Source organism: Ambystoma mexicanum, chromosome 8 (assembly GCF_040938575.1).
Source record: "Ambystoma mexicanum isolate Mex_15411 chromosome 8, UKY_AmexF1_1, whole genome shotgun sequence".
Classification (NCBI taxonomy): Eukaryota; Metazoa; Chordata; class Amphibia; order Caudata; family Ambystomatidae; genus Ambystoma; species Ambystoma mexicanum.
This window is the reverse complement of record NC_090929.1, coordinates 111865477-111892369: the sequence shown is the minus strand read 5'-3', so window position 1 is coordinate 111892369 and position 26893 is coordinate 111865477. Positions and strand designations below refer to the sequence as shown.

At 48.0% G+C, this 26893-nt stretch overlaps 1 protein-coding gene across 4 annotated transcripts in view; it reads right to left on the bottom strand.

Moving 5' to 3' along the window:
* SCAI (suppressor of cancer cell invasion) overlaps window positions 1-26893 on the bottom strand; it is an 877065-nt gene that overhangs the window by 300082 nt on the left and 550090 nt on the right. The gene's annotated exons all lie outside the window — the stretch shown is intronic.

Sequence of the window (26893 nt, the reverse complement as noted above, 5' to 3'; positions counted from 1 at the left end):
CTAGCGCCCCCGTGGTCACTGGTCAATGTTCGATACCCAGGAGTTGCTTTTAGCTCCCGCTTATCCAACCTTAATTTCGATCCCTAAAATTTGATCTAAGGATCGGATATTTCAACGGGATAGGTAAGCGCTCACTGCAGGTCACAGGTTCGAACACTAGTCAGGGGAACTCGGCCTTTTCATCCTTTCGGGGTTGTCAAAGGAGTATACTAATAATAACAATGGTACATGAATTGCTTTATACACATAACACATCATGATTATTATTATTGCTAATCTACCTGGATAGCGAGAAATCGCTTTACCTGCTGCAGAATTAGTTTAAAAACATGACATTGGTTTCTTATGCCGCAATATACAGCACTAAGTAGGGGATCTTTCTGCACGGTGTGCCAGTATTGCTGTACCACTGCCATTATTTCAAGATACTCCGCTAGCACTGCAATCAGGGTATGAATACTTCTGCACTGCTTTTTCAGTGAATGTACCGCACAGAATTGCAAGATAAACAAAAGGTAAACCATTATGTCTGAAAATGTAAAACGGTTTGTAAAATCAACAGAAGCCAAGTAATTGAGAAAGAAAGAAAAGTAAATTGAGAACAAATTCTGAAAATGACAGCTGGACGATTAAGGGCATTTGCCGCCAAGGCCTGGATCCGTGCGTCTCAAAGGGAATTCTAAATGAGACTGAGGCAGAAGGGAGGAATAACATCAAAGGGAAGGAACACGCGTGGCTGTCTGAAGCTTCATGTATGTTACTGTACAAAGATAAGAAACTGACGAGCACTAGAGTTACGGTCTCCAAGCGCACCCATTGTACCCCAAATGTGCTCTTACAGAGTCAAGGAGATGGCTTCATGGACGTCATTTGGGGTTCTCAGCTGCGACCCTTGAGGTCTCCTTCGCTACCTATGTGGTCTCCTCTAACAAAAAATAAATAAATTAAATATATATATTCTTTTTTGTTCAATGGAAGCTTCTGGGGCCAGCGCCATGTGGTTCTTTGTTTCTGGAGTGGCTGGCTTTCTTGTTCAGACCTCTGCAAAAAATACAGGGCGTTCCACAAGTGTAACACTTTCAGCAGTGACCCTAAATAAGAAAGAATAGGAATAACAAATAATGTGCCTTTCTGGAATTCTATACAATAATGCTAGACTCATTAAAGGTTTATTTCAGGCACACTTCAGGAGGTGAGTCACTGATTTTGTCTGTTCTTAAACACCACAAATTCACAATGCAGAAAAAAACGTCCAAAAGCATTTCGAGTAGAATAAGCATCCATTTCGGACTATGTATTTTGCTTTTCGCAGGTTGCAGTTATAGCATGTTTTTTTCTGCCGTTGTCTCTGTTACGATCATCACAAGACATTCCATCTCGGTGTCCTCGGTCACTTGGCAAACTCCTTCTGCCAAAAATGCTTGACCATAGCACATAAAGTGGCCCTTGATTTCATTGTGCCACATTGAATGCTTTGTTGTAATGTGTCTATCTTTCCTGTCTCCCTGCCATGCTGTTCAGGATGTTTGTCTACATGTATGAGGTAACGAGTGCCCAGAGTATAGGATGCCGTGCGAGTGTGCTGCTTTCCCTGCGCTACTCTAAATTCTTTAATAGACATTATGAATCCTCCCAATGGTATGCATTTTGCCAACCTCTGAAGTCTGAAAAGTAGATCCACACAGGTTGAGTGGTACTGTATGTATATTTGTTCTATATAAAGTGCTAATCATAACTGCTGTATACTAACTCATCATTATCATTGGCCTTGGACATCTTGTATACACAATAATTTGGTAATATGGACCTATACACACTAATCTAAACGATGCATATAGTGATCCATTCTTGTATGAAATGTATATCACATTACAGTGATATCGTAACCATATTTTTCGTAGTGTACTTAGGAATAATGCTATGTGGTGCCACTTCCCGTTTTGTCACTGGGTGAAAGGTTGTGTTGCATCGCTTTCAGTGATGTCACTTTGGAGTGGGGGTCAAATAACAGCACTTCCTGTGATGTCAGAGGTCAAGGGGCTTGTAATGCCACTTCCGCTACCCATGGCATTTTGCGGAAATGACGTCCCTGGGTGGCTTCAATAATTCCGTGAACGTAGAAAAAAAACAGTTCTAGTCTTTGTTATGGTGGGAAGACTGCAGGTTGATCTGATGAAGGAGTGAGCCTAACCGCTCCCTCAATGTCACATGGGCTCCTTGCCCTCCAGCCCAGGCCTCCCTATTCCGCAGAGGTGTAATGACACCAGCGATCACTAACCGCCACTAAGTTATCCTAATCGGATGTATCTTTTGCAGCATGGCAATTTGGTCTAGTTTTTATTGAAAGAATGTGTCACTTTTTTCAACCACAAAAGGGTGGTGGTGGGAGCCTGCACTTCCTCGTTCCCTCTGCGACTTTTTAAGGATTCCCTAATCTACTGGAGACGCACAACGTGATAATGATGTTTAAGATGGGCCTGTCCTCTCGCACGCTCTATTTCTCTCTCTTTCCCTTGCTCTTTTCCCTGATCTTGTTCCTTCTTGTTCTCCTCCTACACTCTCTCCTCCTCCTCACCCCTTTCTTCCCTCACCTCTAGTCTTTCTAGGTCCTCCCTCTCTCCGTCTCCTCCTGTCCCTCCGGTCTTCGCACACTCCTGCCATTTATATCGACACCCCTCCCCCTCGCCAACCTCACTCCTCTGCACCTGTCTCCTCCCCCTTCCACTTGCACTTCCACTCTCTATTTCACTCTCGCAGACTCACTGTCCAATCTGTCACCACTCTATTCTCACGACCCTCCTTACTATCACCCGCTTGATCATACACTCTTAACACTGCACTTCAAACTTTCACACTTGGCACTACTCTCTCTCAGATTCAATACCTTACCTGCACTCTTATTCAACAACCCCACACACTTCGCAGCACTCCACGCCTGGTCTCTCAGCTCCACACCTCCTGATCACACCTGAACACCTTCCATTCTGTCTTGTGAAAGCAGGAATTGTATACCCAAGACCTCTTGTTCCCTGGTTCCTCTCCATTCTGTGATGAATCAAGGGTATTCGCCCCTTCTCCCCAGCGGGGAGCCTCCCACTTTCAGGATAGGGAGGTGAGCCTGCTGTGCAAGACCCTCCCTAGGGGTCTGGGCAAGTGGGACCTCACTGGGAGAGACTCGACCTTAGAGGACAAGGACTCCGATTCCTGTGAGGAACTCCCTAATATCATAGTAGCATATATGGAACTATCTGCTATGAAGAATAATGTGACCTCTGCAGATATGGCTGAAAGCAATGCTGAAACAAACCAGCCTGAAAAAGGAAAAGAAGATGTCTCTTTAAGAAGAGATGTATAATTAACTGAGACTGGGACGAGTAGCATGGAGGAGGAGGGGAGAGTATTGCATGCAGGGGAAGCTCCGGACGTGATCACGCCTTGGAGAGGCAGAACCGAGACGAGACGCAGAGCCTGCCACTTTCGAGGAGTCAAAGAACAAAAAATCCGATATGCCGGAGGCCCGGTGTAGGCAACAACGGAGAAACCACTGTGAAGCAGGAGAGCGGAATCATGTACCAGGTGGTGGCAGCACCACGGGCATATCGTGGTGGGCAGGTCAGCGCAAACAGCTTCCTAACGCCAGCACCCATACACGGCAGCAGCCAGAAGGTAAGCAGAGAACAAGAGGACGGCGAAACCGAGGAACAAGAAAACAAACACCGAAGAGGAATACCCAAGCAAATGCCATGCCCTGCAACATTCCCCTTCATACAGCGAGGTAACGGGGCAAATGGGAGAAGCAGGCCGCCACTGGGGCAACATTATATGGAGTGAGAAACTCCCCCCAGTAATAACAAAATACTAAATATAAAACAGTTTAACAGTTTAACTGGAACTGTGAAAAGCAGATAACGAGAAAAACAAATAAACCTGTGCGGGAAGCAGATACAAACTGGAAACAAAGACCAGCGAAAGAAGCAAAAATAACCTATGAGTACAAAGGTGAAGAATGGAAAATGTATATAGCATAAAATCCTGTAATACAGGAGAGGAGATCCGACTACAAAGTGAACAAGATAGTTAACCCAGGAGGGGAGAGATATCAAATTGAATCAACCCACATCCAAGCTGAGAAAGCCTGGGTTTATAGACTGTGAGAGGTCTACAAGTTCAGACAGAATGTAGAATGTGTGAGAATGTACCACAAGGAAAGGTGTCACAGACACATCACTAAAGAGAGTACAAGGCCCAGGAATATGGTGGAAGAGCTACAATAATTAATCGAGGATATCCAGAGATTATTATTGGAAACAAAAACAAGAAAGAGAGACATTGATATAAAGAGACTAGCAGAAGATAAGAGAATACCAGCGGAATTAAGCCATTCTCCTGGCTTTGTTTAAGTTGGTTGTATTAGTGGTAAGGTCAGCTACAATTAGATTTGTACGGAAGACATCATTTCTCTGGGACTTCCTGACAACCGACAAGCAACTTTACTTCCTTAAGATAGGCAGGGAAACCACTCTAGCAGTAGAGAAAGATAGGCCTTCTTATAAATTTATTAAAAGCAAGTCAGAATGTCCTAAATGTGTCCGACTCCTTATTCTGACCCATCACAATTCCCATTGGTTCTTGCTTCATCTAACTGCTCGGCCAATCTAGTTCTAAGCTTCCCCCCGGGGCCGGGTCATCATCATACACAGTTCCCAAAATAAACTTGACACAGCCCCTTTTCGTTCACGGGTGATCGTGCAATCTTAATGGGCCGGGCAGGTTGCACTTTGCTGGGTGTCTTGCTTTCCATCTGCCTTGGGAGGCTACAGTTCATGCCGGTAAGCAAGAGGTTGATGCAACAGAGCTTCTTGGCCGTGTTTTCCCTCCATCTGATTGTTGTATTTGTTTGCTGCTGTGCTGGATTCTGGGTCTTGCAGTCTTCTAAAGGGCAAAAGAGAAGACTGGTGTGGCGAACCAGAAGAAGGAGCCTGACTAAGTAGTGACACCTTATAGTTTTTAAAGATTCAAATAATAAGAAAAACGCCTCTCTAGTCCGACCACCATGAGGGAAGTTCCCTGCCCAAACAAACTAAAAGTAAGGGTGCTCATGAAAGTCCAAAGGAAATAGTCCTTAGTCCAAATCCTAATAGCTAACTGGCCCTACAACTTAGGAAAGGCTAACAAAAACAAGAAGGCCGGAGCCTTCTGCCTGGACCAACACTTGGATCCCTTTTCCAAGAAGGTTTTGAAAGGTTTGTCTAGTTCTGTAATTCTTCCACAAAGTTAATCAATTCCTCACTTAACGGTCCTCAGTGTGAGGAACCTGACGGTATCCTCCAATCTACTCCCCTTGGATCTTCCTCTCAGGTAGCCAGGGAAAGGCCATCGCTTTTGGATCCTGGCCCTGGGGGTGGATATGCGAGGGAGGGTCACCAGGGTGGAGGGTCCTTGGGGGGTGGGGAAAGCATATCTGCAGGTGAGACATAGTATCCCCCTTTCCCTATGAAAATGAATCCTACCCTCCCCCCTTCCTTCATAAGGTTTTGTTGAACTATACATCTTGCGCACACACACACTAGAACTTTAAAATGTGCCCCTTTAAAACTGGGATGAGGACGACGCGACTTGGAGCAATACAGTTTCACCACTTTAGTACTGAGACGAGGAAGAGGCATATGAAGGATCAGATATGTCCTTCTAATTTTCATAATAGGGGTCAGGCAAACTACCAGCACCTGCAGCCTATTGAGAGGCCACAGGTGTTTAAAAGCAGACCCGCACCGCACTTCAGAGAGAACCTGCCTGAAAAAAAGGTGGCTGGCATGTGGCGTGGAGCAGACATGAACCGGACTGGCAAAGAGGATGCCCAGGGAAGGAAGAAGGTGCTGCAACCTGAGAGCCATGTGAGGACCTAAGCACCAGCACTGGCTGGTATCATGTGTTCCCAGCTGGAACTGGGGAACACAGAGAGGTCCGGATTGCTGCAGTATGCAGCCTAAAGGTTCTCCGAGAGCAAGCGATGTTCGCTATGACTCCAGACGCGTACCCGGGAGGAGAGAGAGGACCGGAGACCAGCGCAAGGACACCTGGCTGATCAGAGCAGCTCCGGTGAGCACGAGAGAAAAGGTACTCATACCGGGGTGCTCTGGGGAAACAGCAGGACAGGTCATGTTACCACATAAGCAAGAGGTGCGTAACAAGAGGGTTTGGAATCCGGGTGAAGCCAAAAGAGTGGTACATTAATGACCCAATAATTGTGAACAATTAATGAGGCTTGGAAAAGAGGCGAAGTATTGGGGAAAATACAACAGCCAATATTGAATACCGAACTAAAGAAAAGATATGGAAAGTGAATAACGCCAAATGTTGAAAGACGTGAAAATAGTTGCAAGCATTGAGAAACAAAGTGAAAGTTGGCGTGAACAATTTTGAACTGAAAGCAATTGTGAAAAACAGGTTGTTGAGTTCAGAAGAGCAAGTTGAATCCAAGTTCTGGAAAAGCCAAAATATTGCCAACATATCAAGGGTGAACTACAAGTTGTGGCTAAGCCAAAATACAGCCACTATACAAAGGGTGAAATGAAAGTTGTGGCAAAGTCCAAAGATTGCAGAAAGAAATGATAGCAAATGTCAAGTGTTGACACTGGTGCTAAGTGGAAAACCAGTGTTACTCAAGAAGGATCAAGAGCATAACAAAGTGTCATGGGTTATCGGTTGCGTGACCTGTAATGGGTAGACCGTGTGGTCCAACAACTGCGCCTAGACCGAGTAGCCCGATCTGGGAAAGAGCGAAGAAAGAGCCCAGAGACCAAGGCTGTGTGATATCAGTGCTGAAGTGAAGAACAAGCATTTATGACACAAGTAAAAGGAGTGTCAGTGAGAAGTGTGCAATACTGGTGCATCTAAAAATACTTCAACCTTTTTGGAACTGTGTTGATCTTGGGGAAGAGACCCCTGAGATACTTCTGTATTGTGGTATGCTTAGGGAAGGGAAGCCCAAGCTTTCCTTTGTGGAACTATTTGAACTTGGGGAAGGGGAAGCTGAACTAAGCCCGAGATGGAAGAAGCTCAGAATATTTAGCTTGAACAGTTTCTTTTTGTGCTGACACCTCCACACATTGTATATCTTTAGTTGCGAGGGCAAGCAAAGGTTTTGGACACAGACCGACCTTTAAGTTGAACTTGTTGGCACAGACTATCCTTAGTTTCTTTAGGTAGGGAAATACCACCTAAGCGCAGGGCAAGTTAGGCCTTAATCCATCTGCTATAAAAGTCCTTTTCATCAAGAAAGTGGAATGTCATCTGTGTCTTACTTCATGATGCCTTCACATCAGTCTCTCTGCAGGTTCTGTATGCCATGTTTTAAGGCTTTACATATATTCCATACGGTTCCCTTTTCTCAGGAAAGAGCAGGTTTTCTTAACACAATTACACCAATTACCCACTCAGGTTTTCCAGGCTCCCATAACCCTTTTGGCTCTCCCAGTCTCGAACATTAACGTCTCTCCATTTTCCAGAGCTCTCAAAGCCCTCAGGCCCTCTGATAAGCTTGCGTTAGCAGGACCTTGGGTAGGGCATCTGCCCGTTCGGGCGTTCTTGGCCCCCGTAACCTTTATAGCTTCCCCAGCTTCTGGTACCATGGTTTACCCTCTATCAACAGCATTAATTCTTCGGGGAACGGTTGCTTCCCTTACTCTGCCCGACTCTGCAGTTGTTGCACCTCGTATGCGGAGATCTGGAATCCGACTTCTCTGCTGCAGGCTGGTCTCTGTATCAGTTAACGGGTGCCAGGCCCACCACGGCTTCCGTGTTGTCACGCCACCAGGCGGGAAGGTTGCATTACCGTCTCAGTCTCGCTCACAACCTTTGCTTCTTGGTCGGTCAAGATGTCAGCCTTCTGGCGTCTTGCTAGCGATTCGTTCACTCTCCACGCTACCACTGGATCTGCGATCTAGCGTGGCTCTGCCCATCCAGGACGTCATCCCGTCAGAGGCTTTCCTCTGCCTACGGTTCTCTCTCCTCCATTGATATGATATGATATGATATGGCATTTGTAACGCGCCTATACACAAGTGTTTCAAGGCGCGACGAGGCAGAGGAGGGGGGAACAGGGGGAAGACAGACAACGATCCTACTAGGCCAGGTGTCATTCAGATCGCGCAAGTGCAGGGGTAGAGGGAAGGGAAGAAGTGCAAGGGGGGAGGGGGGAAGTGCAAGGGGGGGGAGAGGGAAGTGCAGTACAAGGTAAGTAGAATAAAATAAATAATAAATAAATAAATAAGGAGGGCCAGCTGGTGGCAAGTGCAAGGTAAGTGCAGGTAAGTGCTGGGAAGGGGGGGCTGGAGGGATACAGAGACAGTCCCGCAGTGCAGGGGTTGCCAGGGAGGCAGTGCAAGTGGAGAGTGACTGGGCCCAGGGTCGGGGAGTGGCCCAGTTGCAGATTCAGTGCAGTTTCAGCGAAGAATTAGCAGGGGAGAGGGAGAGAGAAAGCAGAAGCAAAGAGGAAGGTTTTGAGGTGCTTCCTGAACCGGAGATGGTTCTCCTCAAATTTCAGGGAGGCAGGAAGGCTGTTCCAGAGGGAGGCCCCTGCCGCGGAGAGAGATCTACCCCCAGCACGTTGCTTCGAGAAGCGGCTGACCCTGAGGGAGTTGGAGACGGATGTGCGAAGGGATCGGGAAGGAAGATATTTAGGAAGAGAGAGTTCAAGGTATTTAGGCCCCAGGCCCCAGAAGGCCTTGTGGACAATGCAGAGGGTTTTGAACTTTATCCTCGCAGCCACTGGGAGCCAGTGTAGAGATTTCAGTCCTGGAGAGATACGGTCCCTGGGCTTGAGGCCAAGGACAAGTCTCGCAGTTCTGTTCTGGATGAGTTTCAGAGGGCGGATAGTGGAGGCAGGCAGATTAAGATAGAGGCTGTTACAGTAGTCCAGCTTCGAGAGAACCAGGGCTCGGGAGACAGTGAGCTTCTGGGGGAAGGAGAGGAAGGGAAGAATACCTCTGAGGAGGTGCAGCTGGTAGTGTGACTTCTTAGAGACGTCGGATATATGCGGAAAGAAGGAGAGTGGAGTCGAAGATAACCCTGAGGTTTTTTGCCTTGCAGGTAGGAACAGGAAGAGGGCCAAGAGAGGCTGGCCAGAGAGCTGCAGGGAAGGAGGGGGTGGGTGTGCCGATGAGTAGAATCTCAGTCTTACTGGCATTAAGGCAAAGGTCATTGGCAGCACACCATTCCTGGATAGCAGACAGACAGTCAGAGATGAGGGAAGGAGAGGAGGAGGCCGAGGGTAGCCTGAAAATGAGCTGGGTATCGTCCGCATAGCACTGAAAGTTGGGGCAGAGCGGCGATGCGGTGGGCAAGGAGTGCCAGATACTGGTTGAACAGCCAGGGGGAAAGATTAGATCCCTGGGGGACACCACAGGTTGAGAAAAAGATGTCAGAGAGGAAGGACCCCAGTTGGACCTGGGAGGGTCGATTGGAGAGGAAAGAGGTCAGCCACGCCAGAGCCTGACCAGTGATACCCAGATTATCACGGAGACGGTTGAGCAGGATGGCATGGTTGACAGTGTCAAAGGCAGAGGAGAGATCGAGCAGGATGAGAACACACGGAGTGTTGGAGTCGAGATTCAAGAGCAGGTCCTCACGGATGTTCAGGAGAGCAGTTTCCGTGCTTCTGGCAGCTCTGAAGCCAGATTGATGGTCATGAAGACTTCCAACAGATTCAGCATGGAGGTTAAGCTGGGAGATGGCCAGTTTCTCCAGGAGCTTGCCCAGGAAGGGAGTGATGGAGATTGGGCGATAGTTAGCCGGGCAGGAGGGGTCAGAAGAGGGTTTCTTAAGAAGAGGGTGCACAAGGGAGTGCTTAAGGGGGGATGGGAAGACTCCAGAGGCGAGGGAGTGGTTGCAAAAGTCAGCCAGGGCCGGAGCCAGGGAGTCGATGTGGTCCTTGATAGTTTTGGAGGAACAGGGGTGAACCTGTTTAGATGAGACTTTCATAGATCGGACTTGTCTGGAAACATAGTCAGCAGAAAAAAGGGGAAAGGCAGAGAAGGAGGGAGGAGGAGTGGCTGCAGAAGGGCCAGAGGAAGAGGCGGGAAGGGAGGGAGGTGATGGGAGGAGAGTGAGGACAGAATGTCCTGAGTTTTAGAGATAAAGTGAGAGGCCAGTGCAGTACAGAGGGCCTGGGAGGGGACAGGAGAGGTAGAGACAGCAGCAGGGTTGGCAAGCTCCTTGCAGATTTTAAAGAGTTTGGCCGAGTTGTTAGATGCCGCAGAGATGCGGGCTTGGATAAGGGCTCTCTTCTTGGTGAAAACGGAGAGACGGTATTGCCTTTGGAGCAAGCGGCAGGCCAGTTTGTCAGAGGATGAACATGAGGCATGCCATTTCCTCTCTGCCACCCTGCACTTGCGTTTAAGGGTGACGAGATCCGAGTCATACCAGGAGTTACATTTGGCTTTGGGCTTCAGGCGGACTCTATTGACAGGGGTAAGGATATCAAGAGTATCAGATATAGCAGAGTGGAGCATGGAGAGGGCTGTGTCAGGGTGGGAGTCAGCCGAAGGGGGAGGAGGGGGCGAGAAGGTGGTAGCGAAAGCCTCAACTGACACGCGCCTCATGGGTCGGATGACCGAGAAGGTGGGTGGCAGTGATGAGGGTGGCATTGCCTGTTGGGTAGGGAGGGTGAAGTGGGAGGATAGCAGAAAGTGATCACTCCAGGAGAGAGGAGTGGAGAGAGGGACGGAGAGGGGAAGGTCGGAAGAGATCAGAGCATCAAGAGTCTGCCCTGCAGAATGCGTAGGTCCAGACGGGAGAATAGAGAGTGAGAGAGAGTCGCAGAGGTCACGAAAGAGTCCCGTGGGGGGACAGGAGGCATCCAAGTGGATGTTGAAGTCACCAAGAAGGAGGAGTTGAGTGGTTGAGGACAGGAGTGAGGAGGAGAGGTCAGCCCACTCAGAGAGGAAGGAGGAGATTTGACCAGGTGGTCGATAGATAATGGCCACGGTAAGGGAGTGGCTAGGAGAGAGAGAGAGAGAGAGGCGGCAGACAAGTCATTCGAAAGAGGAGTAGGTCTGCGTAGGAGTGACAGTGGGAGGAATCCACTCAGGGAAGATAAGGGCTACACCCCCCCTACACGGTTGGGTCTGGGCACAGATAGGATCTTGTAACCGTCAGGTAGGAGTGTATCAAAGCTGGTGACAGAGCTGGCTGTGAACCATGTCTCAGTGAGACCGAGGACATCAAGGTCCAGTTCCTCAAGAAGGTGACAGATATCAGAAGAATGCTTGATGGCAGAGCGAGAGTTAAGAGTGGCAATGTGGAGAAGGTTGCCATCCTTGAAGGACTTCCGGGAGGGGTACAGATCAGAGGTACGCCCTGCGGAGGTGTAGAAGAGGGAGGTGAAGGAGCACGAGAGGGGGCAGGGAGGGAGGGTAGAGGCAAGGTAGCCGAGGACAGAGGAGGGGGGCCAGCAGGAGAGGAAAGGAAGTTGATGAGGCGTGGGAAGCGTCTATCAAAGAGGTGAAGGTTGGCCTGAGGACCTTGGACCAAGACGGTCCCATTAGCGTAGACATTAATGATGGCCTTAGAGGAGTGGAAGGAGGCCAAGAGGACATCCCAACGGGTGCCACCATTAATGGGAGAAGAGGAGAGAGCACAGAGACCATATGAAGGGTCCGTAGGTGAGGCGAAGGCACGAAAAAGAGGATGTCAGTAAGAGTTTCCTTGGAGCAGGCACTAGTGTAGGTGTCAGCGATAGGGAGGCCTGGGTTGGAGACCAGGATGTCCTTTTTAAACTTTTTCCTACCAGATTTAGTGAGGAGAGCAGGATAGTCAATAGAGAAGCAGTTAGAGAAGATAGGCGAGATAGAGAGCACCATGGAGTAGGAGGGAGTGGGGGGGGGGGAAGACAGACAAAACGAGAGTACGCAGGCAGGAAGTGAGCGGCAAGGCCAAGTTTACCACATTGCAGAACAGTGAGTGCGTATTAAGTACAGAGGCCACCTAAGTTTGACAATCCTGCGGGGGGGGAAAAGTCCCTACTTTACCACATTACAGAACAGTGAGTGCGTATTTAAGTACAGAGGCCTCCTAAGTTTGACAATCCTGCGAGGGGGGAAAAAGTCCCTAGTTTACCACAAATGTGGGACACGGTGGGTGAAGACACAATGCGAACGAAGTGACCAGAAAGGATGGGGTGTGCTGGGGGAACGTGGAGATAGAAGTACAGGCGCCTGGCGTCTCCTGCGGACACCTGCAGACACACAGGGAGCCATGACTTTAGGAGTCGCCCTTGGCCTGGGGCCCTTAGCCGCAGAGGGCTGCCCAGGAGGGGGGTGGATATAGGCAGAAAGAGAGGAAGGGGAGTGGGGGTGTGGGCCTGCAGGGTGGCGGGAAGGGAGAGGAGGACCAGGAAGTGGGAGGGGGGGGCAGGAACAGGCACACCAACAACGTGCTCAGAGCGCGAGAAACAATTAATCCTCTAATGAGGAAAAGACACTCACGGAGGCCCGCAGGGGCCAGGCAGGGCTTCCTTAGCCTGAAGATTCCTCCGGGCTAACGGTGACCGCTCTCCCACGCTCAACTAAAAAAAGAAGCGAGCGGGGGGAGCGGCCGTCGAGTAGGCCAGAAGGGACCCAGGCACACAGCCAATCAGAGGGGGGGTGGGCGGGAAGGGAGAGGAGGACCAGGAAGTGGGAGGGGGGAGCAGGAACAGGCACACCAACAACGCGCTCAGAGCGCGAGAAACAATTAATCCTCTAATGAGGAAAAGACACTCACGGAGGCCCGCAGGGGCCAGGCAGGGCTTCCTTAGCCTGAAGATTCCTCCGGGCTAACGGCAACCGCTCTCCCACGCTCAAATGAAAAAAGAAGCGAGCGGGGGGAGCGGCCGTCGAGTAGGCCAGAAGGGACCCAGGCACACAGCCAATCAGAGGGGGGGTGGGCGGGCAGGGAGGCGGGAAGGGAGAGGAGGACCAGGAAGTGGGAGGGGGGAGCAGGAACAGGCACACCAACAACGCGCTCAGAGCGCGAGAAACAATTAATCCTCTAATGAGGAAAAGACACTCACGGAGGCCCGCAGGGGCCAGGCAGGGCTTCCTTAGCCTGAAGATTCCTCCGGGCTAACGGCGACCGCTCTTCCCCCGCTCAGCTGAACCGGCACGGCTACCGCCAAGGTCGTAATGACCCCCACTTGAACGATTTGGCCAATGTTCTAGCGTGTATGATTTTTTACTTGAATGTGTTTAAAGGTTATATGCTATTATGCTATGCGATTGGCTAAATAATACTTTTAGGCGATAGAATGAGTCTGTTTTTAGTTACTGTGTCATACTAATCACACACTGTTCTGCACAGATCCAATTAAAAATCATTATTGTATTACGGATCTGAGATAACGGGACTGAATATTAAAAGGAGGTGCTGTTGGCATGGCTTATGTGATTGTAAATTATTTAATTTCGCTTTGCATTTCATTGGTTTGATGATGAATATGACTAAGATGATTTATTAGTTCATAAAATTGTGATTTTTAATAAAATATTAGCAGCCTTGAAAACGTAAACGTACCTATTGGCGCGAAACACGGGTTGGCTGTGTAACACATTTTCTAAATGACTAAGGAGCTCTTCAGTCATCCAATATCAATTTGTGTTTTTAGAAAAACAATTGTAAATATTTGCAAAAATAATCTGTAAGAATGTTATGCATCTCTTTTTTTGTATTACTAAGCACAAATCCACAGGAAATTATTTGTGTTTAAGTATACATATATTGACATTTGTTGAGCCCATACAACATGCAGAAAGTCTTTTGTTGTTAAGACAACCGACTGGCTCATGGCCTTTAATAATAAGGGAGCAGATCTGTATAATTTGAAGTGGGGGAAAAGCAGGTTTTTTGAATTTTCTGGAAGGTCTTGTAGTCCAAGATGGAGTAGAGCGCAAAGACTTATTGTTGGGCAGAGAGAGGAGCGGAGTGGAGCCCTACTGGAGTCTTACTGATAGAAATAGGCAGAGTGGAGGCAGACAGAGAGGGGAATAGAGGGGAGGCCTACTGAGAGAGGGGAGCAGTGTGGGGGCCAATAGAGAGGGGAGCAGAGTGGGGGCCATCACAGAGGGTAGCAGAGCGGGGACCTACTGAGAAAGGGGAGTGGTGGTACAGGCCTATTGAGAGAGGGGAGCACAGTACGGGCCTACTGAGAGAAGGGAGCGCAGTACGGGCCTACTGAGAGAGGGGCGCACAGTACGGGCCAACTCAGAAGGAGGAGTGGAATACGGGCTTACTTAGAGAGGGGAGACCAGTACGGGCCTACTGAAATAGAGGAATGCAGTACGGGCCTACTGAGGGAGGGGGGCACAGTACAGGCCTACTTTAAAAAAATAAAAGTTTATTGTATTTTAGTCAAACATAAACAGAGAAAAAGATCATTTACACCAGCTACATTGAGAAGAATAAAAACAGAAAAACAAGAACAGAAAGAAAGAAAGAGAAAAAAGTTCAAAAAGAAAAAGAAAGAAAAATGAAAAAGAAAAAAGATATTGTTACTTGTACAATGTAACACAAAATAAACAACGTTACTAACATTCCACCCTGTTATCTGGGTAATGTTACAAAATGCAGTTCGTTTAGCAATCTGAGAAGCTCCAAAGATAGGAAAAGGTCAGTCCCCGCAGATATTCTAGACCAGAACTCCTCCGTCTTAATCCATTCCTCATGGCGTACAAAGCGTGTAAAGTATTTGCGCCTTAAGGCCTCAGTGGATTTCCACTTCATTAGGAGATGTTTTATATGTTGGGGGGTCCCTCCCGCATAGTTATCAATAACCATTCTGAGGTTCCATTTTACTCCGAATCCTTTGAATTTCTATGGTGACAATTAAATTTAATCTGAATCTCAGGAGTTCTGTTCTCCATCTGTTTCATCAGATGTTGCCAGTATCGTACATGCATTTTGTTTTAAGGCATTCTAATAATCAAAGTGTCCTAAATGCATGTGCTCTCGAATATCCTCGTACAGGGAGTTCTTTCCTGGCAGAATCACCAATCCATACAGATCCAGAGTCTTCCAATTCGCATGAGCACCTAGTGATTGTAGGCCGAGCTCATAGCATAGTCGGGCAATGAGTAAGGACCTGGGAAGAGATAAAACCTTCTTCCATAACTGATCCTCTAGGCACGATCAATTCAGTTTATGTGCAAGGGAGTTTGTTTCCATACCATGTAAAATAATCGGAATTGCTTTTCCGTTGCAAACACATGATCACGGGTAATAGCGAGAAACGACAGTGTGTGTTCATGATCGTCTTCATTTGGCATACTAACAGATATTTTACTCTCTAGGTCTTTCACCGATGGTGAGGGTCTTAGCAGGAAGCCTACGTAGTTAACTTTTTTTGTCGCCGGCAATGGGAGTGTGTCCACCTTCAAGGTAAATCTAGGATTTTTTTTTGCCGGACTATTAGAGACCATGATATTTGTTTTTATAGGGTTTACTGTTAGGTCATTGAGTACTGCATACTTGTCCAAAGTGGTAATCATGCGTTGGAGACCTACGGGAGTATAGCCAAATAGGACTATATCATTGTGTATGCCATGTAATTAAACTACATGCTCCAATTCTAGGGCTGGCTAGAGAGCTGGGAGTGCAGTACAGACCTACTAAGGGAGGGGGGAGCATAGTACGGGCTGTATGGAGTCAGAAGCCAGACTCGAATACAAAGGTGGCATGGTTTTGGGTAAAGACTTTTATTAAATAATAAAACGGTTGAAAAAGGCCTCTCTGTCCCTATGTCTATGAGGGTTTGCCTATGTCAAGAGAAACTAGTGAAATTGTCATGCAGTCCGAAACTAAAAAGTTAGTCACTGTTGCGTCAGAAAACCCTACTTCTGTTCCTGTCACAAGTCTCTCCCCTTCTCACCTGTTTCTGTTGTGTACTTGCGACCTTCTGGGATTTCTTCTTCTTTACGGTCTGGGATTTGTATAGTCCCGAACGCCGGTCTTCGGCGTCCAGCGTGAGAGTAGCGGTTCAGTTTCCAGGAGCGTTCTACAAGTCCAGGGTAATTCCAGGAAGTAATTAAGGTACGCTCGGAGGCACGGAAGACCGTGAATCAAGCGCGGAAGGTTTTCCAGGAGATTGGGGAGGAAAGGGAACAGGAGGGAATTCAAGGGACTGGGAACAAGGAATCAAGCGAGAGCCCCGATCGAACTCCGGCTAAGCACGTCCGACTACAGGTAGCGGTAGCGTTGAGACACGCAGAGCCGCGGGGGCGTGTCGCTTTTGTAGGATGAGCAGCGTGGAACGCATAGACCGATCCAGAGAATTCTGTCCCGGTCGGCCATGTTGGAAGGATAACTGCATACAATCCCCTGCGAGTCAGGGACCAGGAGGTCCAGAAAGGACGTAGACGATGGTTCATGACAGTATGCCTCCTCTGGAAACCAGCTCCTCCGGGTTTGCCCGGATGGATCAGATGAAATCGTCAAACCAATCTGGGAGCATTCATGTTTGACACAGGTTCCCAGGTACACTCACTGGAGGGGTACCCTTTCCACTCAACCAGATATTATAGTTGACCCGTCAATATCTTGAGTCACAAATCCTGGAAATCTCGTATTCCAGTTGATCATTTACAATAACAGGGGTAGATCTAGGAGCTGTTCAAGATGACTGAATGTATGGTTTTAACAGAGAAGTGTGAAAGACTGGATGGATTCTTTTCCAAGATTCAGGTAACCGAAGTCGAAAGGCCACTGGGTTGATGATTTCTTGTATGGAAAAGGGACTGTAGTATCTGGGAGCCAGTTTATTGGGGCGCAGGTGTCGAGGAAGTAGCTTTGAGGATAACCAAACCTTATCCCCTACTGAATAGGAAGGTCCAGGTCTTCTTTTAGAGCCAGCATAACATTTGACATCTTCTCGGGCCCGTTCTAGGTATTCCTTAACCTCCTTGTGTACTGTGATGAGGTTTTCGATCCAGGAGTCTACTGCAGGTACTGGAGTAGGATGTGGGAGTACAGAGGGTAGGACTGATAGATGGAATCCTTGGCTACAGAAGAAGGGACTGGTCTTGATAGCTGAATGATCTGAATTGTTATAGGCAAATTCAGCCATAGGTATTAGGAGTGACCAATCGTCCTGAACTTTGGTAGCGAAACATCGTAGATATTGTTCGAGAGTCTGGTTCACACGCTCCGTGGCTCCATTGGTTTGTGGATGGTAGCCAGAGGATAGGGCACGTTGGATTCCCAGAATATGACATACTTGCTTCCAAAACTGAGATATGTACTGAGGTCCTCGGTCTGAAATGATCTTTGAAGGCAACCCATGAAGTCGGAATTTGTGTTCCAGGAAAATTCCGGCAAGGTCTGATGAGGAAGGTAGTTTGGATAAGGGTGTAAAATGAGCCATATGAGTAAACAAATCAATAGTGACCATGATTGTTGTGTAGCCTCTAGAGGGTGGTAATTCCACGATCAAATCAGTGGCGATGACTTCCCAGGGTCTTGTTGGTATTGCTGGTTGGAGTAGGAGTCCGGCTGGCTTCTTATTATCGTGTTTGTTCCGATTGCAAACTGCGCATGTTTGGACATGGATCCTAATATCATACTTCATCTTGGGCCACCAAATCTGTCTTTGTACTAGATGGAGTGTTGGTTATCCCGCAATTTCCCGAATGTAATGTATCATGACATAGACTTGTGATCCTTTGTCTCAGTCCAGGAGTGGGAATGACTAGGCAATTATCTTTGAATAGATACCCGTCCTTAGCTGTGAGATTCCATCTGTTATTTCTCTTGTGCTCCTTCCAGAGGTCCGAAAGTCGAGTTTGGCCTTGGATACTCTCCAGGAGGGTGAGTGCTTGGGCAACAAAGATCGTGTCCGATCCTCAGAGTTTTCATAGTCAGGACATCTGGAAAGGGCATCGGAAATTATGTTTTGTGATCCAGGGACATGATGGATGTGGAACTGATACTGGGCAAAGAAGAAGGCCCAACGGGCCTGACGACTGTTCCTACACTCCAAAGATTGTAGAACTTGAAGATTTCGATGGTCCGTACGGACCTGGACTGGATGCCTAGCTCCCAGGAGTAGGTGTTGCCATTCTGTGAAGGCTTGGCGGATGGCTAGCAGTTCCTTTTCCAAGACGGAATAATGAGTCTCACTGGGCGTCAGGGTTCGTGAAAGGTAAGCAATGGGGTGCTCCAATTTGTCCTCAAATTCCTGTTTTAGTACTGCTCCTATGGCGTAATTGGATGCATCCGTTTCCACTAGGAATGGTTGGTTAATATCGGGTTGAGCCAGGATGGGGGCTTCAGTAAACTCTGTCTTTAATCGTTGGAATGCCTTGTCTTGATCTGTAGACGAGAGAAATGGTGCATCTTTCTTCAAGAGAGCAATGATCGGTTGAACAATTTCAGAGAAGGACGGTATGAACTTTCGGTAGAAATTGGCAAGTCCCAGGAAAGATTGAATCTGTTTCACGGATGTGGGAGCCGGCCAAGATAGTATGGCATTTTATTTTATTTTTTTAAATTTTATTTTGGTTTTTTCAAACCTTTAAAAAAGAAAAACAACGACCAAGAGACAATAACAAACAGTAAAAAATACATATTTTTGCATCCAGTTCCGTAGATAAATCATATCTTTCGTCGGCAGGTCGCATTTCCAACCATCCCCTCAATTAAAGAGCGGCCTTTGCGTCCAAGCGGTCTTTTATGACGCGAAGAAAGGAGACCAAGGCATACAACACAGATCTATTTGACCCGTCAAACATGGCTCTCCACCAATCTTCCCGAGATACGAGCTGAAATTTCTCTATTACTGGGCCAAAGATGGCGTTTCTTTCTTGTTCTAGCCCAGAGCAAGTCATTGTCAGATGCTTAAGAGTTTCATTTGTGTTTTACAGAGTCGACCCACTAGGTCCGAATCATTTGACTGGGACCAAAAGCATAGTCGCTCCTTGGTAGGCAGTACATTGAGCCTAAACTGTAAATATATGGTTCTAGACCACTGGTCCGGGAAACAAGTCAAGTATTCTGGAAGACGGCCGTGAACTCTCGCCTCTTCACGGGCTTCTTTCATTGTTCGTGATTCCGATCTTAATTTACAAGTGTTGATCCAGTCGGTTCTCCACAGTTTCAATTTCGGAGAGTCAGGATTTTCAAGCAAGGTTTGTGTCATGATGTCATATGTGTCAAAAACCTCGTGACACAACTCATTCCATTGATACAAGATTGTTTGAGCTTTTTCAGAGTCTGGATTGTGGAGTATTGCGATTTGTAAAGGTGGGTTCATTTGTATTGTTTTCCTGAAAAGACTTAAAAGATTCCAGGCAACTCTTGCTTGAATTGAAATGTACCCGAGTTTGTATCTCACACATGCTGTGGCAGTTCCCTTTGGGAGGTATAGAACTTTGGACCAAAAGATGTTTTCAAGCGAGTTCCACACCTCATGCCCACAGCCAAATGCGTTTTCTCCACCATATATCAAGGATGGAACCACCTTCTGTTGGAAAAAAGTTACTGTGGGTTTTAGTGAGAATTTGCCAAATTTTTTGTTGATCAGCGATGCCTGGCATGCCAACTGCCGGCATTTGCCCTTTGCTGTCTCTACCCAGGGTGCATCATTTCTACTAGCACTGATTCTCATCCCCAGATAGGTGGTGTTCTTCACAATCCTGATAGGTTCTTTATCCAGGTACCATTTGAATTTCTTCTTGTTTCCTTTAGAGCCCTGCAGTTTTTCAAAAACGATAATTTCACATTTCCCCTTGTTGATGTTAAGACCATTCTCTGTTAGATACTTTTCCACAACGATAAGTTTACGTTGGAGTCCTATTGGTGTTAAATCCAACAGAATAATGTTGTCCGCATAAACAAGGTAATCAATCTGAGTACCATGTATTTTCGGTGGAAACGTAATCAGCCCTTTGAAAATGTCTTTGATGTCTGATCTGAACAGGTTGAAAATGCTCGCTGCTAGGGGACAACCTTGTTTAACACCTGTAAATGTGTCAATTGGGGCCGATAGATTGCCCTTGAGATCTAGTCTGACCCTAATAGAGGTGTTTGTGTGGAGTTCACGAATGGCGGCCAGCAGGCTAGATGGACAGTTCCACTCGCTCGGTTCCCCCATAGTAGATCTCTATTTATACTGTCAAATGCATGAGATAGATCAATTAGTGCCAAATAGATCTTACAATTTGACCGATGAGCTTCCATCCTCAGTAGATTTAACAGTAGGAAGTTAACGCAGCATCCCACACCCTTGACAAATCCAGTCTGTCTCAGGTCCACTGGATTACATTTAGTAGACCACTCCAGGAGTTGTTGTTGGAGAAGGGAGGCATACACTTTCCCCAGCACATCAAGCAGGGCGATAGGTCTATAATTTTTAGGGTTTCTACGGTCATCTTTTTTGAAAATCGGTATGATCACTGCCGATTTCCATGATTTCAGGGTCTTGCAGCACTTGATAATTCTGTCGAACAAAATCTCACAAAAGACTGACCATTCTTCTTGGTGGCGTTTAATAGAGAGGTTCGTGAGCCCGTCCGGTCCTGGTGCTCTAGAGTCATGCACATTCTTAATGACTCGCAAGATATCTTCATAGTCAAAGGTGAGCTCCCAGTGTGTTAGTTTTGGGGATTCCCATTCTTTAATACCTTTCTCTTTGCGATAGAGATCAGAGTAGAAGAAAGTCCAGTCTCTAGGACCAAGTTTGCCTGCAAAGCGTGTTGTGGTACAAGGTTATCATTTATGAGTCTCCAATAATCGGCTGGATTAGTGCTCGCCATTTTCAGCAGCATAAGCTCTGCGTCATTTTGCAACATGATGGCCTTGTGAGATTTAAGCCAGTTCTTATAGGCTTGTTTGTATTTTCGTGATTGTTCGCTGGCATCTGTAGAGAGGGATTTTCGCAACTTTCTCAGTTGCCAACGCAGAAGTCTTTTTCGTTGCGAAATCTCAAGATCAAATTTGTGTTTGCATGTAAATTCAATGTTTCTTGGATTTTTCTTCTGTTCTAGGTATTGAGTCAGAAGGTGGTCGTATTCCAGAGTTCCAGAAGTCTGAAAATCCGCCGAGATGAGAGCTACCTCATCAGTGTCTAGGTGTAGACGGATGCGACCAGCACCCGTTCTGACTGCATAAGCCCAGCGCTCCTGATTTGATCGAGTATGTGAAGAGAATTTTAGGATCACCATGTCGTGATCACTGTGAGGCATTTTTGTGACTAGAAGACCATTGGTTCTCATATGAATATTTCCAGATACCAAGATGTAGTCAAGAGTTGAACTTAGATCTCCTCTTCTCCATGTAGCGGCCGCCGGGATATCCCCTGGTGTTTGGCCATTGAGCATCGTTAGCTCACGTAAGTCCATTTCCACACATAGTATGGCTTTTACCTTTGAAGGATCCATTCCAATTCCTTCTGGACTAAGGACAAATCCTAGGTAATGAACGGAAGTGACGTGAAACAGGCATTTCTCGGGTTTAGCTAGGAGTTTGTGTTCACGTAATCGTTGTAAGACTGCCTTAACATGCTCTTCATGCCTTAGAAGGTCCTTGGAGTAGATCAAGATATCATCTAGGTAGACGATAATGAAGAGGAACAGCATGTCCGAGAACACCCTATCCATGAAACGTTGAAAAACTGCTGGGGCATTAGCAAGTCCATAGGGCATGACCAGATATTCAAAATGGCCGAAGGGAGTTCTAAAGGCTGTTTTCCATTCGTCACCTTCCTTTATACGAATGAGATGGTAAGCACCCCTTGGGTCTAATTTTGTGAAGAGTACTGCACCTCTGAATGATTCCAGGATATCCGAGATGAGGAGTAGAGGATAACGGTCCTTGAGAGTAGACTGATTTAGACCACGGTAGTCCAGACATGGTCTGAGTTCTTTGGTATCTTTCTCTGGAACGAAGAACAATGAAGCACCCGCTCGAGATTTGGACGGGCGTATGGTGCCATTTTCCAGGTTAGTATCCAGGTATTCTCGGAGAGCCTTCCTTTTCAGGTTCAGATAATATAAACATTCTGCCGAAAGGAATCACAGCTATGGTTTCGGTATCGATGGCACAATCCTCTGGTCTGTGAGGAGGGAGAGCTTGGACTATCGCGGTCGAAAAAACATCAGAAAAGGCTTTGTGCCTCTGCAGCCAGGGCATCCCAAGAACCATCGGATAATGGGCTGATTTAATGAGATCAAATTTGATTCTCTCTTGATGGTGATTAATAGAAAGTAGAATCTCTTTACTCTGAAGGGTAATGTGTCCTGAAGAAAGAGGCCTTCCATCAATTGCCTCTACTGGTTGCATTGTAACTCGGCTTTCATGTGGAATTTTATGAGCAGTGACCCAATCTTGATCTAGAAATACGCCCATAGCTCCGCAGTCAACTAATGCCAGGATGGGGTAGGATTGTCTTGGAAGGCGATAGTAGGGCCTGCAGAACCACAAGGTTATTTTGTCCAGGAGAGTTCAAGGATGGAATTGATGTGGAGCAAACATCTCTCTTCCGACACTGTGCTCCATCTAGGATCGGGAGCGGGCGTTTCCCGAACGCCGTGGAGGAGCAATGGGACATTCTCTCACAAGATGTTTATCGGAGGCGCAATACATGCATAGACCAGTATGGATTTGTCGCATCCTTTCCTGAGGGGTAATGGGTCCACAAAAGGCTCCTTTCATTTGCATAGGTTCTGGGTCCGGGGTAGAAGGAACAGTTGACTCTGCTCTAGGGGCATGTTCCGTGATGGTCTTTTGGAGACTTGCCTTAGACTTCCTCTTCTCTGCTCTTCTTTCTTGGATTCGGAAATCTATCTGTAAGGATAGATCCATAAGAGCCTGGAAGGAGCTTCGGCGGGCCACCCTAGCAAGCTCGTCTTTTATTTCTTCGTTCAGCCTCCTTCGGAAGAGTGTAAAACTAGCTTCTGGAGACCAGTGTGCTTCTTTCACAAGTTGTTTGAAACGAGTAACATAGGTGAGCATATCCTGGGACCTTTGTTCAAACTTGAGTAGTCTCTCTTGAGCACTATACACCTGCTCTGGGCGATCAAACATTTCCTTAAGGGCTCTCACAAAGACATCATAGTCATCCAGGAGAGCGTTGTTTGTATTGACTAGGGGGGCTGCCCAAGTCAATGTATTTCCAGTGAGGTGTGAAGTCATAAAACCCACCTTTGCTCTAGGAGTGGAGAAGTAGTAGGGCTTGAACGTGAAGTGAACTAAACACGAATCAAGGAAAGCGCGGAGAGTCTTGGAAGAACCGTCATACTTGTCCACTATTCCACCCAATATTACATTTTCTTTGGTTGCGGAATCACGTGATAGAACTAGCTGCTTTAATGCTGCGTTCTCTGCCTTGAGGTTCTGTACCTCCGTTGTTAATTCCTGCATGCCTCGCATGAGGTCTTGAACGGCGGCTTCCATCTCTGAATCTGTATAGTTTTTAAGCCGTCTCAATCTGTCACAAGTCTCTCCCCTTCTCACCTGTTTCTGTTGTGTACTTGCGACCTTCTGGGATTTCTTCTTCTTTATGGTCCGGGATCTGTATAGTCCCGAACGCCGGTCTTCGGCATCCAGCGTGAGAGTAGCGGTTCGGTTTCCAGGAGCGTTCTACAAGTCCAGGGTAATTCCAGGCAGTAATTAAGGTACGCTCTGAGGCACGGAAGACGGTGAATCGAGCGCGGAAGGTTTTCCAGGAGATTGGGGAGGAAAGGGAACAGGATGGAATTCAAGGGACTGGGAACAAGGAATCAAGCGAGAGCCCCGATCAAACTTCGGCTAAGCACCTCCGACTACAGGTAGCGGTAGCATTGAGACGCGCAGAGCCGCGGGGGCGTGTCCCTTTTGTAGGATGAGCAGCGTGGAATGCATAGACCGATCCGGAGTATTCTGTTCCGGGCGGCCATGTTGGAAGGATAACTGCGAGTCAGGGACCAGAAGGTCCAGAAAGGACGTAGACGATGGTTCATGACAGTTCCTACCACTAATACTCAAAGATAAATGTGCAAGGAGCATCTTTTCTACAAATCTCAAGTGTTCGTAGTATTTTCACTAAGCAGAAATGTTCGTAGCTTCGCTGGTATTTTAAGTAACAAAGAAAGCAATGTTCCAGAATACAAAGTTCCATGGCTGAGGGGTGCTTCTTTTCCCATAGGCTTCTTACTCTCCTTTAGTACTATATAGTATATGAAGGATTGTCTCTTGAGCTCCCTCTTTGCATCCTGCCACCCTAAGATCTTCTAAAAGTGGAGGAATCTCTTTATCAGTCTCAGAGTGATAGACTTCCTGGTTTCTGGTCCCTCGTATGATGGGCAGAGCCCAGACTCAAAAAGAGTTGTCTTGGTTCGTCTTGATTCATGCCCCTGCCAAATATACAATTGTCTCTGTATTACTTCAGGATCCCAGACCCTCTCTTTGTGGTGCCGGCCCTCGACTCACACAATGGCATTGGTCTCCCCTTGGTTCACTCACCTGCCAACTCTCCCGGGCTTTATTCAGGGTCCCAGACCCTCTCTTTGAGGTGTGGGTCCTCGACTCGCACAATGGTGTTGTCTCCCCCCGGTTCACTCTCCTGAGAAGTAGACAACTCTCTTGTGCTTTCTTCAGAGTCCCGGGTCCTCTCTCTGAGGTTCCCGTGCCTCCCAGGCTCTCATACAGCTCCCGGACACCCTGCATAACTGTTTCTTCTCTCCAGGTTGCATGCGTGTTCTCCAAGCTTCCGTTGCTTCTGGAGAGGCTTTGGTCAGATGTGGGACTTTGTTGCAGTCAGCAGCGGCTTGTTTGGCGTCTGCTCCTTCCCAGCCAGGTGTCCTTTCCCCAGGCTCACTCTTCGATGCAAGGGAAGCCTGGAGGTCTCCCACGGCAATAACGCAAGGAGTCCTAGTGTCAGTGACCCCTCTCACGTTCTACACTTCCGTGCTTGGCTTCCCAGGGGCTAAGCCTCATCTCGTTCATTGCTCCCAAGCTTGCCACTGCAGCTGAGCCTGAACGTCTTTGAAACTCCCGCGAAGGAAAAATATACTGCTTTGGGCCAATCAACAGTCTTAGAAAACTCGGCCCTCCTCTTCATCCCAGTACTAGCCTTAAAGCTATGTGTCTGATATTTGGAAGTACTTAGATTCTCATACTGGTCTGCTAAGCCAGAGGGAGCACATTGGCAATAGAACATGTCCGTTCTATCTGAACAGGTATAAGAAGGGTTTATAGAGTTTCGTGCAGGATGCATTACTTTGGGTAGACCCTTTTTTTCTGGTGGTGTTTGTCTCTAACCGCACATAATCCTCTCCCTGTTACCACCTGCAGGAGAATCATTATACTGTGCATGTACTGCACAGGCCTTACAGGAGAGGCCTCCCCCTAGGGAGGAAGGGACAACATCCTCAGATTCGTCACATGGTCTACTGAGAGAAGGGAGCGCAGTACGGGCCTACTAAAATAGGGGACTAGAGGGGAGGACTACTGAGAGAGTGGAGTAGAGTGGGGGACTACTGAGATAGTGGAGCAGAGTGGGGAACTACTGTGAGAGGAGAGCAGAGTGGGGAACTACTGTGAGAAGAGAGCAGAGTGACCTACTGAGAGAGGCGAGCAGAGTAGGGGCCTACTAAAAGAGGGGACTAGAGGGGAGGACTACTGAGAGAGGGGAGCAGAGTGGAGGACTACTGGGAGAGGGGGGTAGATTGGGGGCTACTGAGAGAGGGGAGCAGAGTGGGGGCCTACTGAGAGAGGGGAGCAGAGTGGGGGACAGGGAGGAGCAGAGTAGGGGCCTACTGAGGGAGGGGAGCAGAGTAGGGGCCTACTGAGAGAGGGGAGCAGAGTAGGGGCCTACTGAGAGAGGGGAGCAGAGTAGGGGCATACTGAGAGAGGGGGGCAGAGTAGGGGTATACTGAGAGAGGGGAGCAGGGTAGGGGTCTACTGAGAGAGAGAAGCAGAGTAGGGGACTACTGAGTGAGAGGAGCAGAGTGGAGGACTACTGAGAGAGGAGCAGAGTGGAGGACTACTGAGAGAGAGGAGCAGAGTGAGGCACTACTGAAAGAGAGGAGCAGAGTGAGGGACTACTGAAAGAGGGGAGCAGAGTGGGGGACGACTGAAAGAGGGGAGCAGAGTGGGGGGCGACTGAAAGAGGGGAGCAGAGTTGGGGACGACAGAGAGGGGAGCAGAGTGGGGGACTACTGAAAGAGGGGAGCAGAGTGGGGGACTACTGAAAGAGGGGAGCAGAGTGGGGGACTACTGAGAGAGGGGAGCAGAGTGGGGGAATACTGAAAGAGAGGAGCAGAGTGGGGGACTACTGGGAGATAGGAGCAGAGTGGGGGACTACTGGGAGGGGAGCAGAGTGGGGGACTACTGTGAGAGGGGAGCAGAGTGGGGGACTACTGAGAGGGGAGCAGAGTGGGGGACTACTGAGAGGGGAGCAGAGTGGGGGACTACTGAGAGGGGAGCAGAGTGGGGGACTACTGAGAGAGAGGAGCAGAGTGGGGGACTACTGAGAGAGAGGAGCAGAGTGGGGGACTACTGAAAGAGGGGAGCAGAGTGGGGGACTACTGAGAGAGGGGAGCAGAGTGGGGGACTACTGAGAGAGGGGAGCAGAGTGGGGGACTACTGAGAGAGGGGAGCAGAGTGGGGGACTACTGAAAGAGAGGAGCAGAGTGGGGGACTACTGAAAGAGAGGAGCAGAGTGGGGGACTACTGAGAGGGGAGCAGAGTGGGGGACTACTGTGAGAGGGGAGCAGAGTGGGGGACTACTGTGAGAGGGGAGCAGAGTGGGGGACTACTGAGAGAGAGGAGAGAGTGGGGGACTGCTGAGAGAGAGGAGCAGAGTGGGGGACTACTGTGATAGGGGAGCAGATTGGAGGACTACTGTGAGAGGGGAGTACAGTGGGGGCCTACTGAGAGAGGAAAGAAG